Source organism: Harmonia axyridis, chromosome 1 (genome assembly GCF_914767665.1).
Source record: "Harmonia axyridis chromosome 1, icHarAxyr1.1, whole genome shotgun sequence".
In the NCBI taxonomy this organism is placed as follows: Eukaryota; Metazoa; Arthropoda; class Insecta; order Coleoptera; family Coccinellidae; genus Harmonia; species Harmonia axyridis.
In genome coordinates this window covers 54,773,817-54,787,562 of record NC_059501.1, presented here as the reverse complement: position 1 = coordinate 54,787,562, position 13,746 = coordinate 54,773,817, and the positions used below count along the sequence as shown (strand labels likewise).

The window sequence follows — 13,746 nt, the reverse complement described above, 5'->3', positions numbered from 1 at the left end:
GAGGTCTTCAATTAGACAACAATTTTTCGCCCAAAGAAATTGTTTTACAAATATTCCAATCATTATTTTCGGTAATCGTAGTTTAAGGCGAGTTTTCATTCATTACCGAGTATTTGCGGCTGCTAGTATCGGCGAACAATTTTTTCGTACCCATTTTCTTAGCCAGCGACAATTCGGCGGATGTATCTCCAGTCTTGTGGTGTTTTCAAGACAGTAGAAGAATGAATGTCTCCAAAAAATCAATATTTTCGATATTAAAGAATCATCAAGTGCAAGAGGAAAATCTTATTCTTTCATAGGTATCAGAACATGACAAATCTAGAAGCAATGAATTAGACTTGAAAGAGTCTCGTCTCTTCTTGTTGTAGCAATTAAAAGCATTCCTGATTTCTTTCTTCTTTTTCTGTTAGTTCATGAAAATTCAAATTCTAATAGTGTTCGAACCAGAAACAGCTGATGATCTTACATTCAGTAGGATAAATCATTTAAACCTCAAAAATTCCTTCATGATGAATTTTAACGAAACACTTCTTGAAAGTGAATTATGTAATATCTTTTTACTCACTTCGTTTGGTGTCAGTTAGGCATCAATAATCAGAGTCGATGGAATCATCCTGAAAATAGAAGCAATAAATTAGCATGAATTTAATCTGGATGAATTCTTAAATTTCATACATGAATAAGAGTTATTTGCGACATATTACAACACTGTTGTAATCATCGGTTTCAATCATGTGAAAGTTGTAATTATTAAATTATATTAACAACAGAGATGCAACTCGAACAACTATAACATCTTATATTATAGTCGTTCAAGTTCTGCTGTTGAAAATGCTTCTCTGTTGTCGCCAAGTTGTGTACAGAAAATCGGAATTCATAGTGAAACCAAAACAGGCTTGTTTTTATTTCAAGAATATTTCATATCTTCCCTAGTGAATTCTCAGAATTTCAGCCACCAGTTTATAAACAACACAAAGGACCCCGCACGTTTAGTATGGGAAATGGCATAGAAAAAAAAAATATTTTCAAGAATTCGTGGGTTAATATCGTTAAGTTCCATTCATAGTTAGCTTCCAACACTTGGACTTCTATATAGTATAGTATACTATATTGCATCAAAACTGCAGACATTTTCACGGATTCGTTTGTCTGTGAGATGCTATCATCAATTTCGAGACATTCTGAGGAAAATGTCTTGGCACCCCATTGTCAGATTATCGAGATTTGTGAGAAACAAATCACATATCATATGTAAATGACATCAATAGTGATCACAATTGTTATCCCTGAGGATATATGATTATGATTTTTCCATTTTCCCCCATTACAGCTCGCGATGCCTGGTTATGAACATTTCGGCTAACATATTTGATATTATTGGACATCAGATATATGAGGATTCAGTTATTATGGTCTCTCTTAAAAAAAATCTCACAATATGTCGTTTCTCGGTCATGTGAATTATTCTGGCGTCATCTTGTGGCATGAAAAGATGTATGAAAGATCTTGGATTTTGTATCTCATTTCATAGCCAATGTGGAGCAGTGTTTAAAAAATTATCGATGGCGGTGCCTAATATAACCAAGGAAGATCATTTCTCGGTCGGGTTCTGGCTGCCGAACATCCAAATTCCATCAAAACCAGAAATGAGAGCTCCCCGATTGATGAGCAAAAACCCCAAAAATTGCAAAAAATCCATTTTGAAAGCTCCATATCTCTGAAACAGTCCAATTTTGAGCTTTGTGGCTAAGGACTTTTCTGATGAGTTCATAAAGAACTACAACATATCAAAAAATCAGCCAAATTCACGGAAAGCCATTTCCCATACTAAACGTGCGGCGTCCTTTCTCAATAGTTTGAACGGGCAAAATTTAAGTTTACTACTCCAATTCCGATCATAATTTCACATAAATATTTATCTTTTAGATACAATATTATACAATTTCATCATTCAATAAACAACAGGAAAGGATAATTACGGTATTATTTCGAGCTATTCAAGAAAATATAGCTCCATATCAAGCGACCCAAGATTATGAAGAGTGTCTTATGAAATAATTTTATTCAATTATTCTGCATTGTGAATTATCGAATGATAATTTCTCTATTATCGAATGGACTTATCTTGGTCCACAATTTTCTGACTATATTATACTGTAGTGAACATTGAACATATCATTTTCCATCGCGATTATTTTTTTATTAGTTGTGCATAAAGGTTTTCATATTTTCGGTGGGGAATACCTTGATCGTTAGAATCAATATTTATGCTTTTTTGATCGGAATGAAAAAAACGCTCGTTTGAAAGCAACCTAAACTTGGGAGAAATAGTTAATGTGGTGCAATATTTGTTGGAATAAATGTGAGATTATTTCGAAATACTACCATTTGACCTTCTTTATCTAAAGTTGGCCACCATCCAAGCACATGATAAAAGATGGAATGAATGCATCAAATATGCAAACATTGCTCAGACTGCTTTGTGAATTAATTTCTGCGATACGTAACCAAGGAAATCCAAACCAAGACATGTACATAACTAACGGAGCGTCATATAATTTGAAAAATGAGTCGAGAGTGTTTGCACATTAGCTTAAATTTCGAATGTAGAAGTCCCCTTCGAGGATATAAAAATAAAAAGTGCATGCTTAAAACCTTCGACTATGGCAGATCAATATATATGGTAAATGGTTACTGGTTAATTTTGAATGTTTAGTATTGTTTTCTGTAGACTTTTATGCCCTTAATCAGAAAAGCTTTTCAGAAGATTCTAGTCAATGCTGGTTCCCAAGTGTTGAAACATTTGTAGCTTTTATCGGTGTGTCTACTTTGAACACCCTATATTACGGTAACCAGTGTTGAACAGGGTCTTCTGATCAGCTTTTCTTATTAAGGGTAAAAGGTATACAAAAAACAACACTTACATTTAAAATTAATCGGTAGTCATTTTTATACATTCAGGTGCCTGTTCCTTTGGAATGAAGTTTTTTGAAATATCCAAATTTCCCGTCTTGCTCCCTGCGATTAGCCAAAAATATCAGACCATTCTCCGGAAAATATCTTGAGGTTCATATAGTTATCAGATCATAGACGGCAGACGCTCGATAATTTTTTTTACTTCAAATTTATAGATATACTTAATAGATTCGGGTATATTGTACAGAAAGAAAATAATAATTACCCACAAATATATCCCATAATTATTCATTTAACTTTTTCGCGATGGAATATCCCCTAAATTTTGCTATTTTTCAATCGAATTTGCAACGACTTTGCACGCTTCAATTCATGTTACGCTACGGAAATTTTCAGAGACGCGGTAATTTGTCGATTCGTCGTATGTCAATTGGTCGCCAATGAAGCGCCAACGGATGCGCGTTTATAGAGAAAGAAACAGAGATAATTTTCTGAAAGATTTTCAGTATTAATCGAGATTTCACAAAAGATACATACCTTGTTTTAGATTTCAGCCATTACCAGTTCAATTTGGGATTTAGAATTCAATTTATCGGCGAGATTCTCGGTAAGTGTTGACATGAATATTTGCATTCAACAAGTAATAATCTCACCAGGACGAATTGATTAATTTTGAAACAGTAGTCATCCATCTTTTGGAAACGTATTTCAGGTTTGGCAGAATTCTTTTTGTGTGAAATAATTTCAACAAAACTCCTTTCTCAGGTTCATTTTATGATAAATGTAATCATTTCTTTATAATTTCTTGGTTGGAAATCTGAGAAGGAGTTGTGAATCCAGGTGAACATGTTCCTATATCGTTGTTCATTTTCCGAAAGCACCTCCTGTAGGATTGATTGGGATTGAAGAATTTGAAGGAGTATAACCTCCCTTGGGATTAAACAATAGAAATCTCCATTGGGATTGAAATATTGTAAAGAAAATCTTCCTTGAGATATGGAAGAAGTTGGAATAGAATGTACGTTAAACCACTTTAGTGAGAAACTGAGAGAATACCTGTGTTATACCGGGTATTATTACATCAACTTCGCTGAATAGGAATTGGAGTACTCTAGCTTCCTGCTAAGATCTGGTCTTAAGAAGGCTGAAAATAATCTACAGAAGATGTTCCATCTTGAAAGAACAGTAATTCATTAAGAACGGATTCAAGTTGAGTTTTTATTTTATTTGTTTAAAGTGAAAAGTATCGATCTTTGTATATTTTAATTTTATTTAATTTGTAAAAATCTGGGAAGGAATTTTGTTGCCAAATAAGCCAACTACCCCTATAAATCAGTCTTAGAGTCTCATGGGCAATTGTAACGTTACAAATTTCAAATTTAAGATCAATCAGATGGGAATTTCTCAAAAGCTGATATTGGATAGTTCTGGAATTATACATAAGAAATTTTTTTCTTATGTTCAATTCCTGAACTATCTAATATTTAATTTATGAACTATTGTTTATTAAACTATTCCACTCAAAATATCTAAATTGTTCAATAGATTATATTCATCGTCAGAATCTTCTGTTATGTTTTCGTAGTTATAAATAACCCTATGTGGTATGCTCGTTTCGATAATAACTCATCCCTACTGTACCTACTTGTAATTCAACCAAATTAAGAGCTTGAGTCTTTTATCATGTACGCCTTCTAGCGTTCATAGCGTAATTCAGGATCAACTTTGATCCGACCCTTCCTATTTTCAGGATAACTCTGAGAACTTCGGTGAAAGCAGTTCATTCGTTCGATTATAAAGTTCAAGAACCTTTAGTGCACAGAGAGAGTTTTGTGATATATTAGTCTACCGATTTTATGGCGGTTAAATTTCTACGAATCACTGAAATTTTATCCCACTGCCCTCTTTGTGTACTGTCCATCCGTGAACTGCAGTGGGCTGATAAAAACAGCGATTACCACAGGATTCTGGTAAATCGTATTACAAGGGCATTTTTGCTCGTTTGAAGTATAATGTGTACGGTATCGACAGTCACATTAACGTGAACGCACTCTTTAGTACAATTACAATTTTGATTCTCTCCGCATGTGTCGTCGCGATTAGATTACATTTCATTGCTCCGATAACTAGTTTTCCGCATTCGAATAATAATCGATAGAAATCTTTAAAAATGGGTTTAACTAGGGGAAATATAGAAGAATTGAAGGGAATCGTTAAAGAGACAGTAGTGGCCGTACTGGATTGCTATTTAGATACCATAACTGAGAAAATAATGCTCAAGATTAAGGACAGAATGGAGGAGCAGTTTAAACGGCTGAATTTTCGATTGCAAAATGATGAGTTTCCTTCTACCGATCGAAATTTGGAAGAACTAAAATCAAGGCTCCACAAGACCGAGTCTAATTTGGAACATTTACAACAGGAAAGTAAAAGAAACAATGTTATTGTTTTTGGAATACCGGAATCTGATAATTCGGATCTGAAGAAAAAACTTATAGCCATGTGTCAAGATAAAATGGTAAACATTGATGCACGATTTATAAAATCCTGCTACCGTTTAGGAAAAGGAGTTAAAAACAAAACACGTCCGATTATTGTCAAATTTTTAGATGAATCATATCGTAGTGAATTTTACTCATCAAGAAAACTTTTTGTGGAATCTAAGGTCTTTGTGAAAGAAGATCTAACCAGAAAAAGAATCGATATATTCAAGTATGCCATAGCGAAGTTTCCCAAGAATGTGTGGACTGTTGATGATATAATTAAGGTTAGAACTGAAAAAGGTGTAATTTCAGTTAATGATAAACAGGACGTAGATTCCTTAGTTTAAATGAGTTGATAATGATTGAATTGAATTGTATTATTATGTTGTATGATGTAGGTGATTTCTATATAGGTTTAGTTCTTTTACGCTTATCGGGGTAGTTTCACTGTACATACTGCTTTCTTTGGCTTTTTATGCCTTTCAGTTGGTAATTTACATTTTTTTATTCTCTTCCAACAAATGTATTGATTTTTTGTATAAATGGGGAGAATGTTCATCAGTTGTAGAAGCAGATAATGACAGCATACAAGCTTGCTTAGGCTGTATATTTCTGCAAGTGAAGTTTTTGTCTGATGTATATTTATACCTATTGATGAATAAATTGAATTGAATTGAATTATCTATATGGTAATGCATCGTGTATCAGTGGAATTGACAAACAAAGTGTCGCGAAAATATGATTAACTCGTTTATTTAAAATAGTCTTCTATCACCTAGTCACCGTTTTATGTACATTAAAAAACGAAATAGAGAGGGTACATAAGAAATTTTCATTGTATTTGCATTATATCTATCCAGAAGTTGGAATCGGACGCAATACAGCCACTTAATCGATTACTTAATTGTTTAAAATATTGGTAGTTCGTTATGCATAGTTGCATAGCATAGCGTTGTTTGCACGTCACTGTATATGTTTTCTAGATTCAAATCAATTGATTCATTCACTAATTCGATGGAAATTTCCAGGTTAATATCGAAAAGTCATTATTAAAAGTTATTATTTGAAGTAATGTCCTTAAAAGCTTTTCAAGAGTCCTCTATAAATAGAAGTTATATGCCTTCCTGACAATAAATCCAAGTAGCATATTAGGTCAATTGAAAATTCCCCGGTCTGATGCACAGATGGCGGTGCTAGCATTTAGTTAGTACAAAACTTCAAACGATACGTTTCAAAATTTGACAGCAGTCCGACCTTTAGTTTGAGAGATATTGCGTTGTGGGTGCAGCTATTTTTAGTATTCGAAAAAAAATGAAAAAAAAAACAATTTCGTGTACTGATAAAATATTGCTTTTTGAGGGGAAAAACTACAGTTGAAGCAAAATCTTGGCTTGATGAAAAGTTTCCAGGGTCTGCAGCAGGAAAACCAACCGTCATTGATTGGTATGCTAAGTTTAAACGAGGTGAACTGAGCACCGAAGACGGTGAACGCAGTGGACGTCCAAAGGAGGCTGTCAACGACAAAAAAATCAAAAAAGTTAACAGAATAAACGACCGTAAAGTGAAGTTGATCAAGATAGCAGACATTGTGAAGATATCATCTAAACGTGTACATCATATCATTCACGAATATTTTCACATGAGAAAGCTGTGTGCAAAATGGGTGCCGCGCGAGCTTATAATCGATCAAAGGCAACAACGTGTTAATGATTCTGAGCAGTGTTTGAAGCTGATTAAGTGCAGTAAACCTGAATTTTTGCGTCGATATGTGACAATGGATGAAACATGGCTCCATTATTTCACTCCGGAGTCCAATCGACAGTCAGCTGAGTGGACTGCACACATGAACCGAATCCAAAGCGAGGAAAAACACAACATTCAGCTGGCAAGATTATGGCATTAGTATTCTGGGGTGCGGAAGGTATCATATTCATTGATTACTTACATTAGGGCCAAACCATCAACAGCGATCATTATATAGCGTTAATCAAAGGAAAACGGTCCCATCTGAAGATAAAAAAGGTGCTGTTTCATCAAGACAAATCAATTAAAACAAGGCCAAATTGCATGAATTGAGCTTCGAATTGGTTCTGCATACACCGTATTCGCCAGATCTGGCCCCAGCGACTTTTTTTGTTCTCAAACCTCAAAAGAATGCTCGCTGGAAAGAAAGTTAGCGCCAATGAAGAAGAATTCGCCGAAACTGAGGCCTATTTTGAAGCGAAAGACAAATCGTACTACAAAATGGTATCGAAAAGTTGGAAGATCGCTATAATCGCCGTATCGCCCATGAAGGCAACTATGTTGAGTAAAAAAATCGAATTTTGCCGAAAAAATATGTTTTACTATGGTAGACCAAAGAATTTTTGATTGGCTTGTTATTCTTTACTAAGAACACTTCGAACGTGGATGCTACAAGTCAGTTTGTCATCGAAAAGGACCCCAAGTTCCCGATCTCAGTTTTCTGGGCTAATGAAATGTCATTAATATGATAAACGAAGCTTAATACATCTTTTTTATAGCCTTATATACCTGAAAACCATTCGAACTCATTGAATTGATTCAAGTGAGCCTGAGTAATAGGGCAATCATTCATTTCGTTGATTTCGTTTTGAAATCATCTGCGAAAAACTCTGTTCGATACTACAAGTCGTTCATTAAACACATTAAGGAAATGAAATGCACATCTTTCCTTTCACTTAGATAAGTGTTGAACCCTCATCAAGTTACCGGAAATCCTCATTTTACTAAGCTTGTCGAGAAGTGCGACGTGATCAACCCTATTAACTTCACCTAGTCGGCTTCAGCTAATCGTTTTATATGTTATCCATTTGACCTCTCTTATCGACGAAATCATTCACATTCTGAGAAAAAGCCACTAAATTGATCCTTGTATTTATTTATTTTTTTCATAAAACTATGCTTCTTTGGTTTGATATACTTTCTTATATAATGTCGATGTGTACATATTCTGAAATATCGTTATAACCAACTCCTTGGAAAATAACCTCGAAAAACATTTTCAACATATAAACGGGCTATCCCGGGAGTAACTGTACAGGGTAGCTCAAATGCGTCCTACTTCTATATTAGATAAGCGAAAACTCAAGTCGGTGCCAATTTTCATGAGAAACTCATTGGCGAAAACCGCAACTCTATAGATATCACCGTTACTTAGTTACCGACTGTTTTTCGAGAATGTTCATTTTTGAAATATTGCTGGACTGTTCTTCTGTTAAAATTTTCGTATTTCCGTAAAAACATTCTTTCACAAATTTTTCACGTAAAATTCAGTGACGTTAATTGAAATTTCAGCAAACTGAATTATGAAATATCGCTTTGAAGTTTTTTCGAATGGGCGAGATTGAAATTTCCATTTCCAAATATTACATTCTTGATATTTTTTTGAAGTCATGTTCGAAGTCTCAAGGTGGTTTAGGTCGCCTGACCAAACGTCTATGGACTTTTCACTTTGGGGAAGAATAAAAGATATAATCGTCCCCAAGTCAATATAGGTTAGGTCAGGCGATCTTGCAAGCCACACGTTGAGACTTCGAACATGACTTCAGAAAAATGAATATTTTCGAAATACACATTAAGTATAAATGGGGTGGCTATACTGGTTACTAAGAGAATAGCGCCGTAAGTAGAGAAGTCTCAAACCACAAATGACCGTATCATAAGTCCCATTATTCGCAGAAAACCAACAAATATTTCAGTATACATCCCAAATACTGCGGCAGATGACAAACATGTAAAGGTCATCTATCAGATAATTGATCAGCTCATTTCAACCATCTCAAAAAAAGTACCATTAGTCATATTAGGTGATTACAACGCAAAAGTTGGAAAGACAATCGGGACTAGCCACTTCCGGGATACCTAAGTCAGATAGAAATTATAGAAATTTGCAATAGACAATAATTTATCCATCAATAACACTATGTTCGAACGCCATCCAATTAGACTGTCAATATGGACGTCACCCGATAAAAAGACCAAAAACCAGATCGAAAGCATCCTGATAAGCTCTAGCTGTAGGTAGCTCTAAGGTAGTCCATCAGTAACTATGGAATGATCACATTAATACCACAACCCAATGTCTGTAAGATTCTGTTTCAAATCATCAACAGCAAGCTCAGGCCATACTTGATACCGCAGATTGCTCAAGAACAAACCGGCTTCAAGCCAGGAAAGGGCACACAAGAGCGGAGATGAAATGTAAGGCAATTAATAGAGAAGTCTAGAGAATTTAACATAGAAATGTTTTTCTGTTGCGTTGACTACTCGAAGTCTTTCGATTACGTTGGAAAAAACTCTTGCAGATTCTCAAAGAAATGGGAGTTTCGATTCACCTTATCTAGATTATCCAATAGCATTTATTTTGATGTCGTGCATTTATGCCGTCACATCGAAAAGCTTTCTAGCAAGAAAAGGTGTGAGACAAGGGTGTGTTCTCTCGCCCTTGTTATTCAACATTCACATCGAATATAAATATAATGCGTGAGGTCCCCAACGGTAGGCGTGCTGATATATCTGTGGGAGGAAGGAAGATTAGCAATTTGAGATATGCCGACGACACCTCAATAATAACAACTAGTAAGAAGAAAATGGAATTTATCATGTGACGTCTCCAGGATATCAATGAGTGATATGAACTGGAATGAAATCGTAATAAAACTACTCTATTGGTTGTAGATTGACAGAATGATAATCAACTCCACATGTGACGCATTGCTGGATTTGAAGTGGTTAATATATACATATATCCAGGATCATTGGTTATCACTAAAGGTACATGCGAAGCTGAAATGAAACTAATAATTGCAATAGCTCGAAAGCATCTGGAAAGACACAGTTATTACTAAAAATAACAAATTAAAATTTCTCAACTCGCTTGTGTTCCCTATAGCTACACATTGATCTGAAACCTGGACCTTGAGGAAAAGCTTCATCAAGCAAATTGATTCATTTCAAATGTGGACATATAGACTCCTATTGCGGATATCCTGGACAACCCATAGAACAAATGAGTCTGTTCTTCTATAGCTGAATCATCGGCCTCATAGCAAGAAAAGTGGATTCACTACAACTGCTAGTTGAGGAAAAGGCAGCGAGTAAGCGTCTCCGAAGAAGGTCACCGAAGAGATGGGTAGACAAACTAAAGACTCGATCGGTCATGGGCTGCAGCAAAGAGTCAGTATGGCCCAAGATAGAATAAAATGGCAGAATACCATAAAGCCGCTACGTGGGCATCATAGTCACAAAACCCTTACTAGGGAGATAGACCAAAGAGAGAGAGAGACAAAATTTCAGAGTCAACATATTTAACCTAGCGTGCATATATTGAATATCAATTCATGACCTCGTGAAAGATTTCGTTTTAATAGTGGCATCAGAACCAGAGTAAATTTAAGTTGAATATGTAAAAAACTGAGGAAACTGTTTTCGCATAAATGAACAAGCGCTCAAAAGATTCTGACTTCGTGTCAGTGCTTCCTTATTTAAGCAGTTATTTCGATTGCCTTCTGTAGTATTTTGAATATCCTAGGCAAAGTATTTGATATAACATGCTATAATATATGAGTTGCTTAAAATTGTTGTAACTTTCAATTTGGAACATTGTGAGCGTGTGTTGTTTTTGAGTCTTAAATTGCCAATTTTGAGTGATAATTCTCTGTTTTGAAGAACCTACGAGCAACATTTTGATCGAGATCTGGAATAAAAAAACTCGAAAGAATCTGACAGCCTGGTGTTTTGGATGATTTATAACCTCCGTGGCAATCAGTTTACAATCTACAATTTTACTCACAAATTTTCTTCATGGAATCTATATATTAAGTTCTTCATGATATTCATTCTATAAGATCTTGAAGTTTATGATTTAAATTTCAACAAACGTCCATAAATATATCGATTATGAAAACAATGATATGTCAATGTCAATCACAGAACCGATGCGCAAGATCTATTTCAAGTATATGCAAATTTGTTAGACAGATATCGGGAATTCTACAACTCATAAATATTTTAACATATTATATCCATAGGGTGCTTCATGTACTTCAAATTCGAAGGTTTTGTGAACCTTCTCGATAATGAGTAGGGATGAATTAATGCTGAAAAACGGATGCAGGATGACTGGGATGATTATGATGAGAGTGCCGTACTTGATGCTTTTTGATATCAGTTGAATTTTAAGGTATTCTTTTTCTTTGTGGTTTAATTGTATTTTCATTCGGTTCTTCGGAATTTCTCCATATGTGGAATTTTTCGAGGTTAAGTTGATCGCATTCAGATAGTTTGTCTAACCTATATCAGGTTGTGGCGGAATACTTTTTTAGACTAATGTCTTGTTATCTTTCGTTCATTCAGCTTCCTGAGAAGTGGATGTCCAAGTCTCGTACCATCTTTTTGCTGGATGGCCAAATAGGCGCCTTGAATTTTGTCTATTGCTCTTTGCTCATCGACCATCGTCTCTACATGATCCCACCAGAGTCGGCGTCAAGACGCCGACACTTCTTTCTTTTTGAATTTTTATCTCTTCTCGTATGGCGAACTCCTTATTCGATTGCGTAGTGTTGTTCCCTTTATCGCACGTAGAATTTTCATATCTCTGTTGTTCTTAGCAGACTCTTTGTTCCAAATTTTCAGCTCTGGTCTCCGATGCGGTCTCCACAGCGGTTTTGTAGATACAGATTTTGTTTTCTGTTATCATATGTTTATTCTTTCAAATAACATCTCTCGAGCATCCAGAAATTCAGGATGCATTATTTGCCTGAGTTTGTACTTCTTGGTAGGTATGGGTTTTTGCAACTGGATATTTCTACCCCTTAGTAGGTACATAGTATAGTTTGCTTAACAGGCTGTCACTGATGGATGGTTTGCATTTCTTTTCTCTTGAAGTGACCATCGAACCTGTCTTTTCTAATGATATTTTAATGACATTTTTGGCTATTGTTTGAAATCGGTATAGTAATCATTGTAGGTAATCTTCGTTCTCGGCATTCAATATCAAAATGAACAAAAATTCTACCTATATTTAAAAAGGGAAACAAAAAGCACTGAAGTGAATTCAGTAGTTTTCGAGCATTAATTCAAGCTTCAATTGCTTCCTTGGAGACCACAAATATTATTATTAGAACTCTTTAGTGCATGAAAGATTCTAAAACAAATATCAATATACATATATAGTTCTGTATACTGCAAGAGCGCTAGAATGAATGGGAGGTCAAAAGCTCCCGAACTTACACATCTGTGCTTTTCCCGTTTTTTTTCAATATTGTTGGTGAAAACGATAGCTCTTGAGCTGAGAGATAAGGTGGACTGTATTTAAAAAGCAATGGTATCAGAAGTCTTACCTGGATGGTGTCGTTCCAAATATTCAAGGGCGATAGAGGGTGAGTTGATTCTTCCTCAAGTCTGTAGTAACTCAGAGTTGAATTCCTATTGTGCACAGCAGCACAGCACTTTCACTAGTTTCAGCGAAATTACAATAGTAAAGCAAAAGCAATAAGCGGCGATACATGTATATTATAGCGATTGTCTTTTATGACTGACGAATTGTCTTTTTGATGAGGGGGGGATAACGAACTAGATTCCTGATACCATATGATTTAACGCGTATTATGAAAATCTAGGTTCGTTTCTCCAACAACATATTAAATCCTCGTTTTTCAGGTAACTCAAAAAATTGTGTATTATACTTGAAAAAATTATACGAATTTAGCGCAAGATATAAAATCTAATAAATTGAATAAATATATTTTCAGTGACACCGTTAATAGAGTTGTTTTAAGCGCCATATGAATATGAAAATCCAGGTTATCCAAGCAGTATTATACCATAACTATTGGCGCAATTGATTATTTTCTTCAAGTTCCTCAATAATTGTGCTTCCATCTTCTCCGCGAAATAAACAACAAGATTGTATATTAGTTGCCCATGAATCAATATACCCTATTATTCTATCAATGTTAAACATTTATTTAGAAAAACTAAAAGTTACTAGCCGTCCACTACGCGACGTGAACTCCCAAAGGTTTTTTTCTGCACTTATAAACAATTCACCGTGAGGAACACCATACCAGCTATGTAAATTTCCCTGGAGATACTCCACTCTGCGCGGCCCACTAAATGTGCCAGCACAAAATGGACTTTTCCAAGAAGAAGCTCGGAAACCCTCTTTAATTATTTACACAACGAATTCTCCCCGCAAGAGATCTTCCTGAACTCCGCGACGGTTGATGATGTTTTATCATCGATGAAATTGTTCGAACTTTTGCAAGAAAGAAAATCTGATATCCTTGAGATGTTACTTTCAGTCGGTTAAGATTTTGGGCTGTGG

The 13,746-nt window shown here is 35.2% G+C and overlaps 1 protein-coding gene across 1 annotated transcript in view; it reads right to left on the bottom strand.

Annotated features, from left to right (window-relative positions):
• LOC123671608 (hemicentin-2) overlaps positions 1–13,746 on the bottom strand; it is a 425,727-nt gene that overhangs the window by 160,672 nt on the left and 251,309 nt on the right. Inside the window, exon 4 of the mRNA XM_045605573.1 lies at positions 566–614. The gene's annotated coding sequence lies outside the window, so the exon portion shown is untranslated. The remainder of the gene's footprint in view (positions 1–565; positions 615–13,746) is intronic.